The sequence below is a fragment of the Macrotis lagotis genome, chromosome 2 (assembly GCF_037893015.1).
Source record: "Macrotis lagotis isolate mMagLag1 chromosome 2, bilby.v1.9.chrom.fasta, whole genome shotgun sequence".
In the NCBI taxonomy this organism is placed as follows: Eukaryota; Metazoa; Chordata; class Mammalia; order Peramelemorphia; family Peramelidae; genus Macrotis; species Macrotis lagotis.
The window spans coordinates 200,966,777-200,992,265 of NC_133659.1; the positions used below are offsets into that span (position 1 = coordinate 200,966,777).

Consider the following 25,489-nt stretch of genomic DNA (forward strand, 5'->3'; position numbering starts at 1 on the left):
CCAGAATGTAAGGCAATACAAATGACACAGAAAAAAAGGTACTGTGAAAATTGGTGTTATGGTGGCAAGAGTTGTTTGTCAAACACTTTATCAAAAATTTCATTAACTTTTCAAAGTAATGTATTAAACAATTCGTGTTCTCATATGATTGCATATCTTAAAAAACTTCTGAAATGTGATTAAAGTTAAATTCTTAAAATAGTACTGCTAGTTATTTTCGGAGATCATTATGTTTTTTGGTGTCTTCATAGCAATTTCTAAAACTTTAGAATGTGACAAAAATTATGGGTGTAGGTTTTTGTTTTTCATTTTGAGTATTTTGCAATTGTCAGTAATCATTTTAATTATTTTTCTTTCCTGAATCCCTTGTTAACAAGGACTTGTCAAGAATTTATTTAAGTGACTATGGGACTATGGTTTGGAAACAATTTCTGCCTGTTTTTTTTTGTTTGTTTTATAATCTTGCCAAGCTTTTATAATAACAGGAATGCTTCAAATAAGTTTTTGATTGTTTTTGTGCCTTTCTGTAATAATGCACAAAAATAAGTACCTAGATTGTTCAATTGAAAGGCAATATTAATTATTCATTTACTGATAGAATGCACATAGCTCTACCAAACTATTTGTTTGTTCTCCAATTCCTTGACCTCTTTCTGTCTTCAATTCTTTTCATGTAACTTTTAAAAATCCACGGTATTTCTTCCTTTAAAAAATATTCAGGCCCTTAGAGAAACTTACTCTTGCAAAGTTAATAGTGCTGCTTCACTTCATTATATTCTTTGCAAAAATGTACCTTTTAGTTTATCATATCTGATTCCCATTCCCATTTCCTCTTATCTTGGCTTCCATGTTCTTTATCTATTCCTCTTTGACCCTTTTTTGTTGTCATACAGTATTCCTGTCATATTTTGGGTCCATCCAGTCTTTATAAAGTTGCTGGTTATAGAATAAAAAGAGGGATAATTAGGGGTTTATAGAATTTGGTTATAAAGAACATCAGAGAGCCTCTAGTTAAATCCTTTCTGCAGGTGAACATACAGGGAAACTAAGTGCCTTAAGTTATCTTGCATTATGCTTACTTATGTATATAGTGTTTAAGTAGAGTATAAGTTCCTTGAGTGCATGTGTTTTCATTTTAATTTTTGTATCTCCAGCACCTATCACATTGTCCTGATATAACAGACATTTGAATAATATTTGTTGAATCCCACAGGTAGGAAGTAGAAGAGTCAAAATTTAAACTCAGTTCCTTTGAATCATTTTCTTTTTTCTCTCTCTCTTAAGAACCCTATTTTTGGTTTTTTTTATTTTATATTATTATTCATTTTGTTATATAAGAGTAATCATAAGCCCCCCCCCCAAAAAAAAGATGATAAAGCTCAAGAATAGTGAGAGAAAGAAAAAAATGTACTTCAGTCTGTGTTCAGATTCTCTGTCTCTGGGGTGAGTTGCCTTCTTTATCAGAAATCCATCAGAGAAGTTGCTTCAATATTTTTCTGACAGTTAATATTACTGGCTGTATTTCCCTCCACTCTGTTCCTCCCCACTCTCATTTATTCTGTTTCCTCTCTCCTTTCATCCTGGCCCTGTCCAAAAGTGTGTTGTATTTGAGTACTCTCTCCCACAATCTTCCCTTTCTTCTATCACCTATTCCCACTACCCTCCCCCATTCCCCCATATCCCATCCCTCTCTTCCCATTTTTCTCTAGGGTAAGATAGATTTCCTTACCCTATTAAGTGTGTATGTTATTTCCTTTCTGAGCCATTTCTGTTGAGAATGAAGTCTCACTCTTTCCCCCTTGCCTTCCCCCATTCCACTCCTTCTTGTGCCCTGTCTATATATTATATGCTCCTTCTAACAGCTCTTATAAATGAGAAAGTTTGTTATGAATTATCAATATCTTCTTCCCATGCAGGAATACAAACAGTTCAGTATAATTAAACTCCTCATAGTTAGTCCTTCTCATCCACCCCCTCTATGGTTCACCAGAGTCCTGTACTTGGAGATCAAACTTTCTGTTCGACTCTGGTTGTTTCACTAGGAAAGTTTGAAAGTCACCTGTTTCATTCAAAGTTTATCTTTTCCCCTGAAAGAGGATGTTCAGTTTTGCTGGGTAGTTGATTCTTGGTTGTAAACCAAGATCTTTTGCCTTCTAGAATATCATATTCCAATCCCTACAAGCCCTTAACGTAGATGCTCCCAGATCCTGTGTAATCCTGACTATGGAGCCATGGTGATTGAATTGTTTGTTTCTTTGTTTCTTACAGCATTTAGAATTTTCTCTTTGATTTGGGAGTTTGGAATTTGGCTATAATATTCCTGGAAGTTTTTCTTTTGGGATCTCTTTCAGGAGGTGACTGGTGAACTCCCTTAATTTCTATTTTACCCTCTGCTTCTAGGATCTCAGGGCAATTTTCCTGTATTATTTCTTGAACAATGAAGTCTCGGCTCTTTTCCTGGTCATGACTTTCAGGTAGTCCAATAATTTTTAAATTATTTCTTCTGGATCTGTTTTCAAGGTCAGTTGTTTTCCCAGTGAGATATTTCACATTTTCTTGTAATTTTTGACTTTTTTGGAAGAGTTTTATTTCTTTCTGATTTCTTGCAAAGTCATAAGTTTCTTTTAGTTCCATTTTGCATTTGAAGCAGTTATTTTCTTCAGAGAACTTTTTTATCTCCTTTTCCAGCTGGCCAATTCTGCTTTTTAAGGTATTTTTATCCTCCTTTGCCTTTTGTTTTGCTTTTTCCATTTGGGCTAAATTGGTTTTCAACACATTTTCTTCAGTATTTTTTTGTATTTCTTTCATGAAGCTGCTTATTTGGTTTTCATGATTTATCTGCATCACTTTCATTTCTCCTCCTAATTTTTCCTCCACCTCCCTTAATTGCTTTTTTTTTTTAGGGTTTTGCCAGGCAATGGGGTTAAGTGGATTTCCCAAGACCACACAGCTAGGTAATTATTAAGTGTCTGACCTGATTTGAACTCAGGTACTTCTGACTCCAGGGCCGGTGCTCTGTCCAGTGCACCGCCCAGCACCCCTCTTAATTGCTTTTTAAAGTCTTTTTTTGAGCTCATCCCATTTTCTATTTTTCTGGAGGTTTGGATATGGAAACTTCGATTTTGTCATCATCTGCATATGTATTTTCATCTTCTGAAGGACTAAAGTAATTTTCTATGGTCAGATTCTTCTTTTTCTATTAAACAATAGAACATAAACAAATAAACACTTGTTTCCTCAGCCCAAGACTAATTTACAGCACTTCAAAGGCTCTGGGGGTTTTTTGGGATACCCCACTGGGACCTTTATTCCTCCAAGGTCTTATGCTCTCTTGCCTGTGCTTTGATATGTAGATGATCGCAGGCACTCCCCTCTGCCCTGGAGCTGTGAGGAAGGTCCCTGCTATCTTAGTATGGAATGCCAAATTGTAAGCTGGATCTGAGTGTGGGCAAACAGCAGAGTCCTGCCAGGCAAAGATTCTGGAGTAATTTGCCTTTTTTTAAGGCTTTTTTTGCAAGATAATGGGGGTTAAGTAGGGTTACTATGAGGCTGGATTTGAACCCAGGTCCTCCTGACTCCAGGGCCGGTGCTCTATTCACTGCACCACCTAGCCGCCCCTAGTTTGCCTTTCTTTTTTCAGCTTATTTTACAGTTGAAATAGAGGCAAATAGAGTTTGACCAGGTTTACACAACTAGTGTCTGAGGTCTAATTTGAACTCAGATCTTCCAGAATTCCAGAGTTGGTACTCTATCCACTGCATGTCATTTTGTTTTCTTGTTCATTTGGATTATACCTAGTTTAAAAAAAAAATGGAGAGACAGATTATGAGTGCTAGTATCTTGTGATATATTTCTATTGATGACATGGAAGCTAGGGGAGATGGAGAAATGATAAAGTATCTATCAGGCCATTGTGATTGTTAGTCTGACCTAGAAATTTGGGTTAGTATGTGGGTGAGCTCAGTTTTAATCTCATGACCCCTTGAAGACAGTAAGATTTGAAGGCGTACTTGTTATTTCTTCCTCCTTAGAATGTTGGCATTATTATATCATCATACAACTACTTTCAGTTGCTTAAATATTGCCTTTCTAGGGTCTCAAAGACTTTGGTGTTTTTTCATCTCAAAGTTCCTTCTCAACTCTGGACTTATCATCAGAAATTATAAATCTTCTGTTCCACTAAAAATCCATTATTTTTCTTGTAGGACGATACTCAGGTTCTCAGGGCAAGTCATTTTTGGCAAGTCATCTTTTGCCTTTTTAATGGTTGTATTACAAGCTCTCTTGTCTATAGAAGAAGCTATCAAGTTTTGTATGAGTCTTTTTGTAGTTCCTTAGTATTTGTATTGCAACTCATGGATAGGTGCAGAATGATCAGTTTTTCTAGAACTCAACATATATACTCCACAAAAAGCATTGTGTTATTTAAAATTTTGCAGTATAAACCACACAACTTATTGGGGGGGAGGAATTGAAGAAGGATACAATATTCAAAAAATTTGTGAGGTGACAAAAAATTATGCTGAACAGTATCTGATACATAGTAAATATAATTTTAATATGAAAGGACAAACTAACATAATATAAAATAAAATGCTATATAATCATATAAATCATCATTATTTATATGAGATGAAAATGATAGCAGTTTTATACATGTTAAATGGTTAAGAAATACATAAATGTTGAAATAAATAGTGGCTAGACCATGATTTTGTGCTGCTGTTTGATCAGCATTCTGGATTGTACAAGCTGACCATACCCCAATTTCAGGCCTGAGGACCAAGGTAGAAGGGGTTCCTGGTTGGGGGTAGTGTCAACCAGCCCTTCTCTGCTCATGGCTCCTACTTCCACAAAAGATATACAATAAATGTGGAACACTGGAATGATGTAGTTTAAGAGTTGTGAAATGATGACGTTTACTGCTTTCTTGATGCTTCTCATAGAAGAGATTATGTAGAAGTAAAATACAAAAATTTGTGTTATGTTTGAAAGTTTCCCTAATTTGCTTTGGAACAAATTTGTGATTTTGAGGCATGTGTACATCAGTACTAAGTAAAATTTTTAATTGATATGAGAGTTCTTAATCTTAGTTATGATATTCCTTGGAGTTTTTCCTTTTGTGATTACTTTCATAATGTGATTGGCGAATCTTTTTCATCTTTATTTGTCCTTGTGGTTCTATTAAATATAGATAATTTTCTTGAGATATAGGATTAGGTTTTTAAAAAAAGTAATTGGGGCAGCTAGGTGGCGTAGTGAATAAAGCACCGGCCCTGGAGTCAGGAGTACCTGGGTTCAAATCCGGTCTCAGACACTTAATAATTGCCTAGCTGTGTGGCCCTGGGCAAGCCACTTAACCCCATTTGCCTTGCAAAAAACCTAAACAGAAAAAAAAGATCTATTTGTGGTTATGAAGAGTCCAGTGATTCCCATTCCTGTTATTCAAGGGGTTCTAGGGGACTTTTCATACAGTACAGGAGGATAAAATTCACTTATAGTCATTTACTGTAATTTCTCACTGAATTTCTTGATCACTATTCAGTTTAGTCTTCAGGCATTTTCCTGGAATCAGTATAGAGGAATTGGTTGGCCTGCTTCCTTTTCATGCAACTATTTTGTACTTGGGAAGTCTAAAAAATGCAACATAGTATTTTAAGCTTATTCTTCAGAAGTAGACACTTTGTGCTCTGTGTTACATATAGAATATAGCAGAGGCATGGGTGATTGCAAATTTATATTAGGCATGCTTTTTTTTTTTTAGGTTTTTGCAAGGCAAATGGGGTTAAGTGGCTTGCCCAGGGCCACACAGCTAGGTAATTATTAAGTGTCTGAGACCGGATTTGAACCCAGGTACTCCTGAATCCAGGGCCGGTGCTTTAGCCACTACGTCACCTAGCTGCCCCTAGGCATGCATTTCTGAAGACTTTATAGACTCAACTTTTGATTTATTGAATGTCACATTGTAAAAGTTCATGTTATACTTACTTTTACAATTTAGAGTCATTGAGGATAGAATAAAGAAAAATACAACTGTTTTAGGAGGTGATTATAGATATATATATATATATACATATATACATATATTCAATTTTCAACAGTTAATCTGCCTATAGTTAGCTTTAACATAATGAAAAAAATTCTTCATTTATTGGTTATTTATTCCAAAGAATGTTTAAGAAAAACTTTATACTTAAAGGGGGGAAGATCCCCACATGTACAAAAATATTTATAACAGTTTTTTTGTAGTTGCAAAGAATTGCAAATTGAAGGGATGCTCATCAGTTGGGGAGTAGGTGAACAAATTGTGGTATATGGCTATGATGGCGTACTATTGTTGCATAAGAAATCATGAGTGGTCAGACATTATAAAAGCCTGAAAAGACAGACTTATATGAACTGATACTGACTGAATTGAGCAGAACCAGGAGAATATTGTATACATTAACAGCAACATTGTGTGATGATCAGCTATGATAGACTTAATAGTCTTTGATCATTGTACTGCTGAGGAGAGTTAAGTTTATCATAGTTGATCATCACACAATGTTGCTGTTAATGTATACAATATTCTCCTGGTTCTGCTCAGTTCACTCATTCTCAGCTGTACAATGATCAAAGACTATTCTAATTGATTTGTGATGGAAAATACCACCTACATTCAGAGAAAAAAATGGAATCTGAATGCAGATTCAAATACATACTGTTTTCCATTTTTTATTTGTTAACATTTTGTTTTCCAGTTATATACAATAATAATATGTACCTATCGTTTTTTGTAAGGTTTTGAATTTTACAATTTTCCTCCTCCCTTCCCCCCCACAGAAGACTGTCTGATAGTCTTTACATTGTTTCCATGCCATACATTGATGTAAATTGAATGTTATAAGAGTAAACATAAACCCCCAAAGAAGAGGAGAAACCTCAAGAATACAGAGAGAGAGAGAGAAAAAAAAATGTACTTCAGTCCGTGTTCAGATTCCAATGGCTCTGTCTCTGGTGTGAGTTGCTTTCTCTATCATAAGTCCTCCAGAGAAGTCATATCAATATTTTTCCCCACTCTCACTTTTATGCTATTCATTCTCTCTCTCTCTCTCTCTCTCTCTCTCTCTCTCTCTCTCTCTCTCTCTCTCTCTCCATCCTGGCCCTGTCCAAAAGTGTGTTGAATCTAAGTACCCTCTCCCTCGATCTTCCCTCTCTTCAATCACCTATTCCCCCCTTCCCTCCCCACATTCCCCCTTATCCTATCCCTTCTTATTTTTCTCTCTAGGGTAAGATAGATTTCCTTACCCTATTAAGTGCGTATGTTATTTCCTCTCTGAGCCATTTCTGATGAGAATGAAGGCTCACTCATTCCCCTTTGCCTTCCCCCTTTCCACTCCATTGAAAAAGCTTTTCCTTTTCTCTTTTGTGAAATTTTTTTAGCTTCTTCTTCTTCTTCTTCTTCTTCTTCTTTTTCTTTTCCTTCCTCCCAGCACTTTCCTTTATCACCCATTGACACCATTTTTTACTATATTATACCATTATATTCTGCTTCTTCCTGTGTCCTGTCTATATATGTTACTTCTAACAGCTCTTATAAATGAGAAAGTTCATATGAGTTATCAATATCTTCTTCCCATGCAGGAATATTAACAGTTCAATATCATTAAGTTCCTCATAGTTAGTCCTTCTTTTCTACTCCCTCTATGGTTCACCAGAGTCCTATACTTGGAGATCAAACTTTCTGTTCAGTCCTGGTTGTTTCACTAGGAATGTTTGAAAGTCCCCTGTTTCATTAAAAGTCCATCTTTTCCCCTGAAAGAGATTGTTCAGTTTTGCTAGGTAGTTGTTTCTCAGTTAGAAACCAAGATCTTTTGCTTTCCATAATATCATATTCCAATCCCTACAAGCCCTTACTTTATATGCTGCCAGATCCTGTGTAATCCTGACAATTCAGTCTCAGTAGTTGAATTGTTTGTTTCTTGCAACTTTTAGAATTTTCTCTTTGATTTGGGAGTTTTGGCTATAATATTCCTGGAAGTTTTTCTTTTGGGATCTCTTTCAAGGAGGTAACTGGTGAATTCTCTCAATTTCTATTTTACCCTTTGCTTCTAGGATCTCAGGACATTTTTGCTGTATTATTTCTTGAAAAATGAAGTCTAGGCTCTTCTCCTGATCATGGCTTTCAGATAGCCCAATAATTTTTAAATTATTTCTTCTGGATCTGTTTTTGAGGTTGGTTGTTTTTCCAATGAGATATTTCACATTTTCTTCTAATTTTTGACTTTTTTTGGGAAGAGTTTTATTTCTTTCTGATTTCTTGCAAAGTGATCAGATTACTTTCCTTTTGCATTTGAAGGAGTTATTTTCTTCATAGAGCTTTTTTATCTCCTTTTCCACCTGGCCGATTCTGCTTTTTAATGCATTCTTGTCCTCCTTTTTCCTTTTGTTTTGCTTTTTCCATTAGGCCTAAACTGGTTTTTAACATATTACTTTCTTCAGTATTTTTTTGTATATCTTTCACCAAGCTGTTGATTTGGTTTTCATGATTTTTCTGCATCACTCTCATTTCTCATCCCAGTTTTTCCTTCATCTCCTTTAATTGCTTTACAAAGTCTTTTTTGAGCTCATCCATAGTCTGAGTCTGTTTTCTATTTCTCTTGGAGGTTTTGGATGCAGAAACTTTGATTTTGTCATCATCTGAGGATGTGTTTTGATCTTCCAGGGGACTGAAGTAATTCTCTTTGGTCAGATTCTTCTTTTTCTGTTGTTTACTCATTTCCTCAGCCCAAGACAGCACTTCCAAGGCTTTGGGGTTTTTTTGGGGGGGGGCCTCCCCACTGGGACTTTTATTCCTCCAAGGTCTTATGCTCTCTTGTCTGTGCTTTGATATGTAGATGGACCAGTACTTTCTTCTGCCCTGGGGCTATAAGGAGGGATCCTGCTATCTTAGTATGGAAGCCCAAACTGCATCATCTGAGTATAGGCAAGCAGCAGAGTCCTACTCCAGGGAGAACAGAGAAATCTCTACAGACTTCCCTTATGGTCTCTGGGGGTGCAAGCTGCTTTCTCCAGATTCTCACTGCAGGTTCTGCAGATGGTGCTGCTCACTCCACACTCATTCTGGTGTAGCAGAGTTCTCTCCCTGCCCCTTCAAGCTGGTGCAGTTGATCTCTGGGCTGGGCTGTGCTGGGCTGGACTGGGCTGGAGCCAGGGCTTTTTCCAACCCCTGGCCCTGGGGAAACACACCTTTCCCATGGAATTTCTAGTTTTGGACTGGGAAAATGTATCACACAGACTTTCTGTGGATTCTGCCCCTCTAAATTTTGTCTAGAGCCATCATTTTTTTTTTTGGAGTTTGGGCAGGGGAAGGAGTTCCTGGGAAATGCTGCCTTCATGCCACCATCTTGGCTTCACCCCAAGAAAATGTTGAAAACTATCTTTGGATGTAGTTGGAAAAATAAGTAAATTTATATTTCTAAGAAAAATCTTGAATTTGCAGTAAAGAAAACAAAAATAATGAATAATTTTCATTTCAGAAATGTCAATTAATTATATATTTATAGCATTGGCAGCTTAAGTCTTACATCATTGTAGGCATAATATTAATGACAGCTATTCAGTTCATATTGACATTATGCATGTCCTAGGCATTATAACTATCCATTCATTACTATTCTCTCATATTCATGCCTTTCAACTTGACCTCAAAACTCAACTCTGTCACATAGCCTACAGTAGTTGTCAATCTTCTCCTCAGTTTTTATAAATTACTTCAAAACAATTATTTTAAAAATCAACTTCACAGACCATCTAGTTCACTTTCATACTGTAGATTAAAAGACAGAGACCCAAGGAAGTGATATTCTTTCTCAGAGTAGTAATTATCAGAAGGATTTGAACTTTCATCCTAATTAATCCAGAATCCACAGTGCTCCTTCCACTGCTTCTTTAGAATTCCCATCAAAAATTTCCACCCTTTCAGTCTCACAGCTCTCCAGCACTACCCCCAAAATCATACTAGTTTGGATAATGACTTAGAAATCCAACACTAAACTACCTGTGCAAAAAGTAAGCCAGATATCTTAGGGTATTAGGGAGTGGAGTGCTGGCAAGATCATAACAGTCAAATGGGCCTACAGCCTCACAACATGACCAATAATTGACTGAAAACTTCTGTAACATATAGACTTTGTCTTAAATGGTGGGAGGAGAGGAGAGTTTCCCTAAGAAGACCCAAGGATGGCCACATACTCATTGCTTTCACCTTGGAAGCCACTTGGAAATGCAGCCCAGGAACTTCAAGGCCCCTAGCTCTTTCTTCTGAGATGCCAGGTTATACAGAAAATCTAGAATTGAACCCTAAACTCAGGAGGTAGAGGGTAGTGCAGTAACCCAGAGATCCAAAATGAGATTAAACTGGGCTGACACTCCACCCAAAAGCACTTGATTTTTTTTAAGTTGTTTTTTGTTTTTTTGTTTTTTTGGCAAGGCAATGGCGTAAAGTGGCCACACAGCCAGATAATTATTAAGTGTCTGAGGCCAGAGTTTGAACTCAGGTATTCCTGACTTCAGGGCCGGTACTCTATCCACTGCACCACCTAGTTGCCCCCCCCTTTTTTTTATAGTGGGAGAGACAGAAAGAAGGGACAGTTAGAAGTAGAGATACTAAGAAGAGAAAAGAGGACCATTGAAACATTTTTTGAATTGTGCAGAAGGGTATAGTCAAATGGAAGCACAGATAAGCAGGAGAGTTTTAAAAGTAATGTGGAATTTATTTTTATATATTTTAAAGTAAGCATTTCAAAATGTAGATTCATGGTTTCATATACAATCTACACTTTGTGTTGTTTATGGAAATTTTCATTTGTAGTTGCTTGAGTTCATGAAAGAATGAATAAAGTGTTATTAAGGTTCTTACTGTGTGCCCAGCTCAAACTGCTTGGGATACAAATAGAAAATTAAGACAGTCCTTTATACTCAAGATGCTCATATTCTAATGGAGGGAGATAATACATTTAAGAAGCTTCAAATCAGATGAAAAAAGTCCCTGTGGTCCTTAGAGGTAGGTATATCAGCAAAGTGGATGTTAATGCCTCTTTTTTAATATCATTATTTAATGTCACTATTCCAAGGATTTTTAGGTTCAGAGGGGAGATGGTAGTTGATGGTCAAGGTAGCTGGTTTGACTTGCCTGGCACATGTTGCATCCTATCTCTCCTTCAGAGTCCCTAGATGTTTCTGCTAGGTTGGTTTGCTTTTCCATTGTGTGGCAGTTGGCATTTGGTGGGAATGGCTAATCTTTTCTACTACTAAGTTGTCTCCCAGGAGATATCTGTAAGGATTGGCTAGATATAAGAATATTAGTCTGGGGTGAGTACCGCTATGCATAGAGTTCCTATATCTTCCACTTGTTGGTAGTTGATCAGCAGTTATTGCTGGTGGTAATGAGGAAGGGAGATTCCCCCTTTCCACAGTGATTTCTCCTCTCAGTGATAGTTGTGGGGGAAGGCTAAATGTCTGCTGATTTGAAGATCGCTGTATTCCCCAAACTCTTAGATTCAGGGCTCTGAGCTTTCCATCAGAGTCTTAAGAGAGATGGTTGGACAATATGGTGGTGGTAGGTTGACTTACCTGTTACATGTTGCCTTCTGTCTTCTGAATTAGATTGTTTACTCTGTATTTGTCATTTGATATATAGATGACTGGCCTCTTTTCCACAGCAGTTGTGTGAATGCAGAAAATGGTCTTAATAATAACAAAAATTTTAGGTTACAAAAAAAAGGCATCTCAAATTAACTAAGCTTGTCCTAGGACCTCAATCTCACAATCTGTTTTCAGATCAGTTGCTGTTTTTCCTAGGTAATAGAACCTTTCAGAGCTCTCTCTCTCTCTCTCTCTCTCTCTCTCTCTCTCTCTCTCCCTCCCTCCCTCCCTCCCTCCCTCCCTCCCTCCCTCCCTCCTCCCTCCCTCCTTCCCTCCCCTGATATAACCTTCAAGAACCCAGGTAATTTTTGCATAATGATGAAACATTTTAATTTTAGTATGTATAATATTTTTCCCCTAGGGAATGGGGAGGGAAGAGAAAACAGACCTTTGATTCTTTTGTTCAGGTTAAGGAGGCAATAGTAATCTATACCTTCTCTGCTAATCTAGATCTGTACCTTCTCTGCAAAGTAGTAGTTTTAGAGGATTGCCTGGGTGAACTGAGAGGTGTTGATTTATTATACAGCCCAGGTTACAAAACCACTATGTACCAAACGCTAAACTTGTGCCCAGATTCTCTTGATTTTTAGGCAAACTCACCTCTTTATTATTATTAACAATTATGATAAAAATGGTATGTACAAAACATTTTCATATACATTATATCTCATAGTCTTATGATTTTCTAGTAGGAAGGGACCTCAAGAAAGGATTTTTAAAGTAAAAAAACCATCTTATCTAATCATTTCATGAAGAATTAACTGAAGCCTTAGAGTTGAAATGACTTGCCTGAATTCACAAAAATAATAAAATACTAGAGGCAGAATATGAACCAAGTCTTCTGCTTCCAGAACCAGTATTTGCTTTTATTGTACTGTGCTATCCTTAGTGATCTTTGCAACAATTCTGTGAGGAATGCTAAACAGAAACTCTAGGACTAAAGTCAAAGTGATTTTTATTTAAATTTACATAATTGGTAAATGACAGAAAGGGAAACAAAACTTGGGCTTCTGATCCCTAGTTCATTTCCCTTATTGTCTAAAATCAGTGACTATGAACATATGTTTGTACCAGATAGTAGCATGGTGGTAGTGTTGGTGGTAATTGGGGGAAGGGAGTCAGATTTAAAAAAAAAACTTATCAAAAGTCCTTTGTGGCTTCAAAATGGCTTCAGTTCTATCTGGATGGTTTCAGTTATAATCAAAGCATTCTTTGTAGTATCAACTAATTTCTGAGTTTTTTTCAGAGATCACAGAACTCCATTTCGTTGGAAGATAAAGAATAAGAAATTTTAAACTAGATTCATTTGTATTTTTTCCACTTTAAAAATTATTTTTATTTGAGAATTTAATTATTAGCAAATATCAACAAAAACAGCCATTGACAAAAAACAAGTATTTCAAGATAAAAGATAAACAAGAAAGATTATATAAAAAATATTGGTTTTGTTACACATATATTTTAACGGTAGAAAAAATTCTGCAAAATGCTCTGCCTTTATCAATCTTCATTCCATCTTTAATTCTTGAAAACTATAGAGTTTCAAGTTCTCTGTTCAAGTTCATTTTTATTTCTATGTGAACTATTCTCATTTTCTCATGGAAAGTTATTCTTACCTGCTACTTTCTTATTACTAGAATGACTTTGACCATAGTAATCTTCTCAACCCATTTTCTTATAGTTTTTCTTTTTCTTCTCCTAAGTGTTTAAAAAAGGTAAAGGTACTCATTGTCTCTCTACTTTGTCTTTTCTTTCTCCTCAATCTATTATAATCTCAATTCTTACCATTCAACTGGAGCTGAACTTAGAATGATCAAAATGAGTAACCCATGAGAAGTAAATAGACATTGTGAGTTCTTTTAACTGCATGTATTCCATTCATATGAGCCTCTCTACTAGTATATTCTATATATATGTGTTTACTTTTCATATTCATACTTTATGAATTTGTAAGAGTACATTTGACGTTTATATGGGCAATGTTTTGTTACTTCTGTTCATCCTAAGCCATTTCAGAGTTGGAAAGGACCTTGACTTCTAGTCCCATTCCCTTAATCATTTGCTTAAATTCTTTTTTTAATGTTCTTTTATTTTAAGTTTCAAATTCTCTCCCTTCCATTCAGAAAGCAAGAAAAACAAACCCCATGAAAAATATGTATAAATAAAAAAAATCTAAAAACCTCCTATGTTAGCGATGTTCAGGAAATGTGCATCAGGTCTGCATTATGAGTTCTTCACCTCTTTATCTGATGGAGTTTACTATATCTCATCCTGAATCCTCTAGAATTAGGAATAATTCTTTTTTCTTTTTTATGTTTTTGCAAGGCAAACAGGGTTAAGTGGCTTGCTCAAGGCCACACAGCTAGGTAATTATTAAGTGTCTGATACTGGATTTGAACCTAGGTATTCCTGACTCCAGGGCCGGTGCTTTATCCACTACGCTACCTAGCCGCCCCGAATGATTCTTTTTTGCTGAATGGAGTTATCAAATCTTTCAAAGTTATTTGTCTTTATACTATTATTGTTATTGTATATATCATTCTCCTGGTTCTGCTCACTTCACTTTTGCAACAGTTCATGTAAACTCTCTCCCAGATTTTTCTTAAAAAACATCTTTTTCATCATTTCTTAATAAAGTTAACTATTATCACAAGAGAATTCCATCATATTCATGTCATAACTTGTTGATACATTCCCCAATTGATGGAAAGACTCTTATTTTCTAATTTTTTTGACACCTTAAAAAAGAAGTAGTTTTGTACAAAAGTATTATTTCCTTTTTTTTTTTTATTTCTTTGGAAGTATAGACCTGGTTAGTAATAGTTTTTCTCAACCCAAGAATATGCACTGTTTAATAACTTTTGGTTAATAGTTCCAAACTGCATTTCAAAATGGCTGGTAAATTCACAGTTCTACCAGCCATATAATCTGGTATATGTTTTCCCACAGCCCTTGCAGCATTTGCCATTTCCTTTTTTTTGTCAATTTAGCTTTGATGAGTGTGAGATAACAAATTAAGAGCTGTTTTAATTTGTATTGCTGTTATTATTAGTAATCTAAAGTGTTTTTCTTATGGTTATCAGTAGCTTTGAATTCTTCCTCAGAAAACTGCTTATTCCTATCCTTTGACCAGTTTGTCATTTGAGTCAGGAGCCAGGAATCTCCAGTCCATGGGTCATACTGGTATGGCCTTTTAAAGGCAATCACAGCAGGACTTGAAATTAAATAAATCTAGCAGCCTTTTATGTGTGGAATTAATTAAATGTTTGACCAAATATAGCTCTTGAATGATGTCATAAATATCAAAATGACTTTTGACAGAAAACAGTTTCCCCATCCCAGCATTAGGTAATGGACTGTTATAAATTACATTCAATTTCCAATCTATTCCAGAAATGAGATATTTATTAGAAACTTTATTCAAATTAAAGCTATCTATAGTCATATGAAAAATGGTCTAAATCATTATTAATTAGAGAAATGCAAATTTAGAAACTCTGAGGTTCCTACCACCTATAAGATTGTCTAACATTATAGAAAAGGAACATGATAAATATTGGAGTGGAGATCGGAAAACTGGGACACTAATTGCACTGCTGGTGGATTTGTGAGTTGATCCAACCATTCTGGAGTGATTTGGAACCATGCCCAAAATACAAGAAAACTGTGCATACCTTTTGATCCAGTAATACCACTAGCAGGTCTCTATCCCCCCCCCCAAAAAAAATATAAAAAAGGCAAAGGGACCCACATGTACAAAAATATGCATAGCAGTTCTTTTTGTAGTGGCAAAGAATTGGAAATTGAGGAGATGCTCATCAACTATGGAATGACTAACTGTAGTATATGAATGTAATAGAATACTAATGTTATGTAAAAAATCGTAAGCAGGCAGATTTTCAGAGAACCCTGAAAAGACTTACATGAACTGATGCTGAGCAAAGTCAGTACAACCATAAGATCATTGTACACTTTAAAAGCAATATTATGTGATGATTATTATAGATTCAATGCTTCTCAGCAATACAGTGATCAAAGACAATTCTTTTTAAAGATTTATTCATTTATTTTTTAATTTTTATTTATTTAAGGCAATGGAGTTAAGAGTGACTTGCCCAAGGTCTCGCAGCTAGGCAGTTATTAAGTCTCTGAGGCTAGATTTGAACTCAGGTCCTCAGGTCACTGCACCATCTAGCTGCCCCAATCAAAGATAGTTCTAAAAGACTTGTGATGGAAAATACCATCCACATCCAGAGAAGGAAGTGTGGAGCCTGAATACAGACTAAGGCATACCATTTTCATTTACAAAAATTTGTTGTTTTTCTTTCTCATGTATTTTCCCTTTTGTTCTAATTTTTCTTTTACAACATGACTAATATGGAAATGTGTTTAAGGTAACTGTACAAGTATAACCCATATCAGTTTACTCACTGTTATGGGAAAGGGAAAAGAAAGGGAGGAAGCGAGAGAAATGTAGAACTGAAAAATCATACAAGAAATGAATGTTGAAAACTAGGTTTAAGGGGCGGCTAGGTGGTGCAGTGGATAGAGCACTGGCCCTGGAGTCAGGAGTACCTGAGTTCAAATCCGGCCTCAGACATTTAATAATTACCTAGCTGTGTGACCTTGGGCAGGCCGCTTAACCCCATTTGCTTTGCAAAATCAAAAAAGAAGGAAATAAAACTAGGTTTACTGGTAATTAGAAAAAAAAAGTTAAAATTTAAAAAATATTCCAGTTCTCCACTTCTTTTTAAATTATATAGCTGCATTAGTTTTGTTTATGAAAACGCTTTTTAATTTTATGTAATCAAAATTGTCTATTTTACCTCTCATGAACTTCTCTATCTTATCCATAGATCTGGCAAATTCTTTCTTCCATACTCTTCTAATTTGTTGATGATGTGATTTTTTTAATGTCTAAATCATGCATCCCTTTGGATACTTTGGATGTTGAAGTTGGTTTCTCCCCAAATTTTCCCAGATTGCTTTCCAGTTTTCCAAACAATTTTCATTGAATCCTGAGTGTCTTCCAAAACTTTTTTGAATATCTGTTTTTATTTCCTTAAATAGTTCTTAATGTGAAAATTTTTTGATATTCATTTTTAGAAAAAATTTTGAATTCCAAATTCTTAGAAGGCAAGCAATTTTATATGAATTATACATATGAAATCACATAAAACACGTTTCCATATTAGCCATGTTGCAAAGAAAACACAGATAAAAAAAGGAAAAAATATACTTTAACCTTGTATTCAACGTTTATCAGATCTCTGCTTCTCTATACAATTGAACAATATAACCCCAGAACATAAGATACTGAATGTCTAGTTAACAGTGGAAGGGATATGTAAAGTAATGGTAGACCAATGGTAGGAAACTTTTTTGTTCCTAAGAACGGAAAAGAACCTAACAGTGATAACACTATTGTACTATAAAAAATGGCAAGAATGGTTTACCTATATACGTACACACAAATGCAGAGTTTTGTTTTGTTTATAATAGGTATTTTATTTTCCCCTTGTTCTCAATTGGGTGTTAGGGGAGATTGAGGGTGAAAATAAGAAAATATGGATTTTTGCTGATTGAACTTTTTTTAAACTATTGTTGGTAAAATTGGAAAGAGCTTCATTTGAATGATGGTGTCAGAAGGTCGCAGATTTCTTTATCCAGGAGTTTAGTGACATATAAGGGAGAAGAGATAGGACCAAGATAGAAGAGTAGATGAAACAGGCAGGTGATGGTTTTCTGAGGATGGGAGAAATATTGACAAACTTAGATGCAGGTCTGAAAGGAAACATTTAAACGTAAACAGAAATGAAAAATGATAAGGATCTAAATAGGATAAACTGCTTATATTCAAATATGAGGAAATAAAACATGGGTCTTGAATATCATCAATTGAGTTCGAAGAAAGCATCCAATTAGACAAAACCTGGGGTTAGTTCTATTATGTCTTGATCTTAAGAATGGGAAAAGAGGGAAAGAGAGATAGAAAGTGAGATAGAAGAGAAAAGAAAGTTGAAAATTATCTCACATATTCAGTATGCAATGAGAATGGTTAGATGAGTAGTTTGTTCTAATGGCCATGAAAGCAGTTAAAGCAGCCATTGTTGGAACTTGGTCTGACATCTAAGACACCAGGGTCATACACAATATAGGGTAATCACCAGTTGTCTTGACATTTGAACTTTGATGACCCTGGAAGAGACAGTGAGGCAGATGATTTTGTGCAACTGCTTCACTTAAATCTACTTCATGCACAGGTCACCCCCCGCCCAGGTGCCATTGATCCTCACTGAAAATGAAGGACAAACAGAAAACTTGTAGGTGTAGTCAGCTGCCAGTAAACGAGGAAGTAGATTAAGAAGTTGAATATTAGAAAGCAGATTGGAAAAATAAAAGGAACATGTGGAAAACAATAAAATTTATACCAAATTAAAATAAGGAAACTTTTGACCAAGATGGACATTTGAATGGGATCTTTGGGTTGTATAGTTGCTAACACTGTCCTAAAGATGCCAGAAAAGCTAGTAATGATACAACATTCTCTAAAATCCAACAGGATTGTGTCTTGGAAGGTAGAGGTCAACCCTCATCAAGACCGTGAAGTGTTTGACCACTTCTCCAAAAAATACAGTAAGGAGTGGTACAAAACCTCAATTCGGGATAGTATTCCTCTGGTCAATAGATCCTAGAGGATGACCTTTAGGTAGAAGACCAAGATTTGTTTGCTTTTACCTAGTAAGTATATACTCTGTTCTCCCACAGAGATATAGTAACAATACTGCAATTTGTTACCATTTGATGGGTTGGAGTCTGATCAGACTTCAGCTTTCTCCCATTGGGAGGTCAATTCATTTTATAGCTATTATACTGATGGGCTTTCCTTTGCTTGTTGTTTGTTCTTTCTTCTCAAAGAAGACCATTAATTCAGGAATATAATGTCATTCATATAATGAATATATTAAGGAGTATAATTGTATGATTTGGATTTAAGTGAGGGAGGACTGTGCAAAGCCATTAACCTCATTCTCTCCTCTGGAGCCATGTGGATTCAGAAGCAAGATATAGTTAAGGGTAGTTGAAGATGGTCTTGCATGCAGTGGGAGAACTTGGCCTTTTTAGTAGTCAGCAGATAGTATATTCTCTCTAATGTTATTTTTTTTGTGTGTGAGACAGTGGGGTTAAGTGACTTGCCAAGGACTCACAGCTCATAAGTATCAAGTGTTTGAGTCAATGTGGTATATTCTCAAAAGAATTTGCCTGGTGATTTCCATCCCATGACCACAAAGGGGAGTACTGCATAGAAAGGTGGACTATGCCATCTAAAAGTCCATCATAGGAAGATGTGATATTGAGAGATTGAGATATCAGCTCACAGATCTTCAGGAACAAGTAAGACTAAAGTGTAACCTCCCCACCAACAACTAGGTCTGAAGGCCTAGGCACATATCATAAAGGCAACATGGTTCCTAATAAAGAAGCAATGACCCCTTGATATTTTCATTTGATGAGTAGTCAACTCAGCAAAATAAATACACAGTACTGATGTGAATTGGAATCATTGATAGTAGGATATGGCTATCATATCTTGTCCAAAACTTTTTAGAGTTGATTCCCAACTGAAGTCATGTTGAACTATATCCCATTTGAAAAATAGTTCTTTACTTCATACTGGGTTCTAGATCAAGCTTACAGACCTACTCAAAATAATCTAGACACTCTCTCGACACATACTTTATATTCCTTAAGACAGTACAGCCAATGAGCAGGTCTGGTAGGAACGTTGAAACACTGGTAATTGGATACTGGTGAAACTACTGATTTGGTTAGAACATGTTTTATGTAATACAAGTAGTTCCTAAGAATCAGAAATTGATGGACATGCAAGGCATTATAGAATTACCATTTTTTAATCTGTTGAGTATTACAGAGGAACTAGTAGAAAACCAGTGGTGTTCTTTTGCATCCTGGAACAACAAGAAGGTAAGATTCAGCAAAGTAAATAAAAAATTTGAACTCTTCATCTTGCTGCTGGAATTTGTCAATATAGATGATTCTGATCAGATTAGGGAGATAAACCATGAGTATACCTGAAATTTATTAAAGAGAAATAATCATGTGCTAAAACTTTATTTTGATAAATTATTTGCCAATTATTTGTAATGACTTTATACTTGGTACCCTCAGTTCTGACTGATATATAACATTGCTTACGAATGCAGGGCAACTGCTACAAATAACTTCAGTTTCTAAGCACAGGGGGGCAGCTAGGTGGCACAGTTGATAGAGTACTGGCCCTGGAGTCAGGAGGATCTGAGTTCAAATTCGGCCTTAGATACTTAATAATTGCCTAGCTGTGTGACCTTGGGCAAGTCATTTAACTCCATTACCTTCAGCAAACAACATTTTAAAAAATTTCTAATTTCAGGTTAGACAAAATAAAAAATGAAAAAAGTGAAATCTGATGAGGGAAAAGTTGAAGAAACTCAAATCAATGGAAATTTTCACTTAAAGCTTCTGTATAAATAATGTAATAAATAAATAATGCAGCAGATTCTCCCCAACCCCCAAATGGAATGTCTCAAAGGATACTAAGAGGGAATTGATATACTTAGGCTAAAATTTCATTGATGGTAGCATGATGCAATAAATTCAGCTAGTTGACCAAGTTATAACGAAGTATCAATCAATAAAGCATCATGAATAAATACATTCTTTTGCTTATTTTAAATGAAAAGAATAAAAGCATTTAAAGACCCTCATGCATCAGTATATGAGGCAACAATTGCAATGGTAAGAACAATTAGTAAGGTGGCACTATCACAGCATAACTAGAACAGTAGATGTCAGACATCACTATGAAAGAAGTGACTTCAAAGAACTATTGAAGAACTTCAAAATACTTTGTAGATTAATAGCATTGTGTAGATGTCGATATCTTTTGTTCACAGATTAGGAAAATGAACTCTATTTTCCAATTACAGCAGCAAAAAGCAAGTAGGACAGAATTTAGAAAACAAAAGTGTATCAAAAAATCTATTAATGAGTAAAAAAAGAGTCAAAGCTGCATCAAGAAAAAATCATTCATCAAAATTTTTAAACAGTTGCCTGAGAAATGGAGAAATTAGGAGGGAATACACCCACAGAAGGAGAAAGTGGAAAATTTCTGATCTTCCATGTGGGCATACATCTCAGAGAAGAAAAATACAATCAGATCAAACAAGAAACAGAATATTGATCATTAACACCCTAACCAAAACAGTTATTTATTGGAAATAGCTGCCACTTTAGATTCTCTCCAAAATGGAAGGTTACTGGTATCACTAAGATTGAAAATTTTGGCTTAAACATTTAACAGTTGCTTGCAAATTACTTTCACAGTACTTCATTTGATTTTTCTCAGATCAAGCCAGATCACACCTTTCTTAATGGACGATATCATTCACTAAAAGACAAGGACACTAGCTATTCTTCCAAACATAATTTACTTACTATTTGTGCTTGTTATAGAAAGTTATCACATTCTGTATTTTACAGAAATGAATAAACCCATGAAAGCAAAAACATCTGAATAACAAAATGCATATGTAAGCAAGTCCCAGTAATATAAGAAGCAACTTATTTTTGACTCAATAATTGTTGAACAAACTACATTAAAACACTCTAACCTTTCTACTTCCTTTATTATCACAAAGCCTTTGAGCTCATTTCCACACTCATGTTTTATTCATTTATTGCACATATATAAAATAGTCCCATATATAGGAGAACAGTAAGCTACTTGATATACTCATGGTAAATTGTTCTCTTAACTGCCAACAAAGTTATGTTGAGGAAAATTAATATAAAATGTGACTTTTTTCAGGGAATCAGTTTAAATTTTATTATGTTTTCCCCATCTGTTATTATCTCTCCTAAAATGGTATGTTTGGCTTAAAAATTAAAGGAGTCAAGCAAAAAATATCTTATTAACTATTAAATATACATACATAGGATCAAACTATATGGGTTCACCTAAAATAAACTTCACAACTTACATATGACAACTTTTATTCAGTCCATAAATTATTTATTAGGTGCTTAGTATGCACCAGGCCCTGTTCTAAGTGTTAAAGGTTACCAGAAATGCAAATACAAAAAAACAGGCCCAACAATCAAAGAGCTTATATCCCAATGGGGATAATGGTATTTAAATAAATAATTGCATGTATCATTAAGAAAGTAGATTTAGAGGTGAATGCTCAAGTGATTGGGGGAACCTAGTAAGGTCTTATCAGTTGGCCTTTGACTTAAGTCTTTGAAAGAAATGAAGGCTATCAGAAGGTTGAAATGAGATGGTAGAGCATTCCAGGGATGAGAGATATTGAAGACAATAGCCACATAGACCAGTATTGTTAGATTGTGAAGTCTGTGGAAAGCTGTAATGAGAACACTGGAAAGCTCAGAATAGGGCAGGTTGCAAAGAATCTCATGTGTCAAAAAGAAGACTTTGTTTTTGTTCATGGAGGTAATAAGGAATCATTGAAATTTAATGCTCAATGGGTGACATAGTCAAACATTACAGTAGAGACTAGAGAGCAGTTGGAAAAGACTTGAGGGAAGGAGCCTCCTCGTCCAAGGAGGTGTAACCACAAGGATAGTGTAAAATTCTATAAGCTGTAATATCAAAATGTCACTATACTTAATAAATGTAAAATTATGTGGTTATAAAAGATAAAGCTTAAAGGTTTTAAATTTAAATCTAGAGGTCAGCTGAACCAGTAAATAAAGTATAAAGGGAATAATTTGGTCTCCTCTAGATTAGACACCTTGCCTTGAAAGGCACAGAAAACTGTATTTGTGTATAGTGAATTTATTGAAATGCTGAAATCAAAGTTGAGTGAAAAGAAAATATATAAAGTGGTTAACATCTGTATAATATGAATCTTCACATACTTTCTCAACTCTAAAATGGACCAAAATAGAGTTGAAAAGAATTCTAACAAATATCCACAATATTTACAAAACAGAGGGCATGTCATTCTAAGAGAAATATTTTCCAATTTAGCACTTGCATACAATAAAGGAGGAAAGAATTGGTAGTTAAAGTACAAGAAAAAAGCAAAGATTTAAAACTTAGAGAAATATATTATCAAGCGAGTAAAATTCACAATTTTGATTACTTTAAAGTTTTTTGCACAAACAAAATCAGTACAGCCAAAATTAGAAGGAAAGCTGAAGCAACTGGGAAATTTTTTTTATAGTAAATGTCTCAGCTAAAGGTCTCATTTCTCAAATCTCTAAAAACTGCATCAAATTTATAAAAAGAATAACTATTCCCCAGTTGATAATGTAATCAAAGAATATGATAGGTGATTTTCAGAAAAAGAAATTTAAAAAAACTGCCCATAGTCATAACTAAATGTTTGGAATCCCTAATAATTACAGAAATGCAAATTAAAACAACTCTGAGGTGCTATCTTGCAGCCATTAAATTAAGTTGGGAAAAAATGACAAGTGCTTGAAGAGATATAGAAAAATAGGTACATTAATGCACTTTTGGTGAAGCTGTGGACTGATTCAACCATTATAGAGAACAATCTGGAACTGTCCCCAAAGAACTGTAAAACTATTCTTACTCTTTGATTGAATAATATTGCTTTTAGGTCTGTACTTCAAAGACATCAAAGACAAAGGGAAAGGATCCGTATGTATAAAAATGCATCTCTTTCTGTGGTTCCAAAGAATTGGAAACTTAGGAGATACCCATCAATTGGGAAATGGCTGAACAAGTTATGGTAAATGATTGTTGTAGAATACTGTTGTACTTGAAAAAATAATGAAGGGAATGGTTTCAGAAAAACTTGGACACACTTAAATGAATTCTTGTAAAGTGAAGAGAACAGAATCAGAAGAACATTGTGCATGGTAAAAGCAGTACTGTAATAATAATCAATTGTAAAAAAGAAATCTGAGCACTACTATGATCCAAGGCAAATTCAAAGTACACTTAATGAAAAAATGCTATCTAGATCCAAAGGGAGAACTGATGAATGTCAAATGAAGTATATTTTCCACCTCTTCTTTTACTTTTCTTCCTTTTTTCCTAACATAGCTAATGTAGAAACATTATAATTTCTTATGGGTATATGGTTATTGTATTTCTTGCCTTTGCAAGGCTTGGGAGAAGGGCCAAGGAACAGAAAGAATTTAGACCTGGAAATAAAATTTAAAAAAACCTAATAGATAACGAGACCTTATCTTACAAATACAGACCTCAAAATATCTTTGAGAATTAAACTATGCTGTACCGCATTGTCTTATGTTATTTTGTTGCCCAAAGTTATTAGTATGTATCAGTGATATATAAAAATTTAAGAGGATTTTAAATAGGGGTTGCTTTATTGAATATTTATCATTTCCAAGCTACATGGATTGGAAAGCTTTAAAAACAAAACCAAAAGAAAAGAGGAAAATAATATGAGGAAAGAACCTACTATACATTTCATTCCTATTATCTTATCTGCTGTGTTTATGATAAAGATGCTTTCAATGAACCTATAGAAGATAAGCTTACAAGTTAATACTTCTATTCAACTTCAAAAAACAGTTATTTTGTCTGTTTATTTTCAGTATTTTGTATAACATTAAATATTTTTAAAATGATAGCACCTTATACCAGGACTTTCTATTTGAACTCCATCTAAAAAGAAGAGAACAAGATGTAGATAATAAAACAATGAATTGAAATAGTTTCACAAATACTTGTAGGTTGCAAAATTTTAGTACTGAATACTAGAAAAAATAAGTAGTTCACCAGAATTATATCATCTTAGGTTAAACCCACAGATGAAAAATCACCATACTAAAAATTCAAGCCTTTAAATATCCCTGAATATTCAAAAAAACAATCTACTTGAAGCATGCCACAAAATCACTCTGAGCAATACTCTGCACATTGACCAACAAAAATGTAAGATTAATTAATAAAATTATTAACTTCTTTTAGAGATACTGCCATACTGAATACTGATTATTTGATGTCTACGTGAAAAAATTATTTAAAACAAGCCAACTACAGAAAAATGTCGTGAACAAGTTCATATCATGATATTTTTCAGAGAGATAGATTAAGTTTGTTACATATTTTCCTAAATTTAAACTCATTATTATCTAAGTAGAACTAAGAATGTTTTCAAATAGAAATAGATAAACTAAACCATCTTTTTAATCACTAACTATATAAAACACATCATTACTCCACTGAAAAAGGGAAGTGCAAGCCTTTATATAAGAAATGTTATCTAAATTGATCCTCACAACAACCTTGGGAGATAGATGCCAATATTATTTCCATTGAGGAAACTTAGGCAAATAGAAATTAAATACCTTGCTCAAGGTTACTCAGCTATTAAATTAATACAGTCTAGGATTGGATTTGAACTTGAGTCTTCCTAACTCCAGGCTTAACTCTCTATCACTACACCACCTAACTGCCTCTGTACTGAAAAAGAAATTTAACAGCTTCTTTATCACATAGAATTATTCTCTAATAATATCAAAATGTGATTTGTTCTTAAATGTAAAATTTTAAATGCATGTTAATGAAAGAGACTAAAATTTTTAAGCTTGAATTGGACAACATTTTGAACCAGTGGATAAAAACCATTTCTGTAAATATCTTTTTCTCCTGGCAGAACAACCTGAGGCTAAAGTTATTGAAAAGTAGATTTTGACTCTTTGAGACTCACTAGTATTCTGAAATCAACGTTAAATTGAAAAAAAATTAACTCAATTAACTACAATAGTAGTCTTACTA

General features: G+C 34.7%; 1 protein-coding gene across 5 annotated transcripts in view; it reads left to right on the forward strand.

The window, feature by feature from the left end:
• Nucleotides 1-25,489, forward strand: part of TANC2 (tetratricopeptide repeat, ankyrin repeat and coiled-coil containing 2) — a 649,103-nt gene that overhangs the window by 261,355 nt on the left and 362,259 nt on the right. The window lies entirely within an intron of this gene.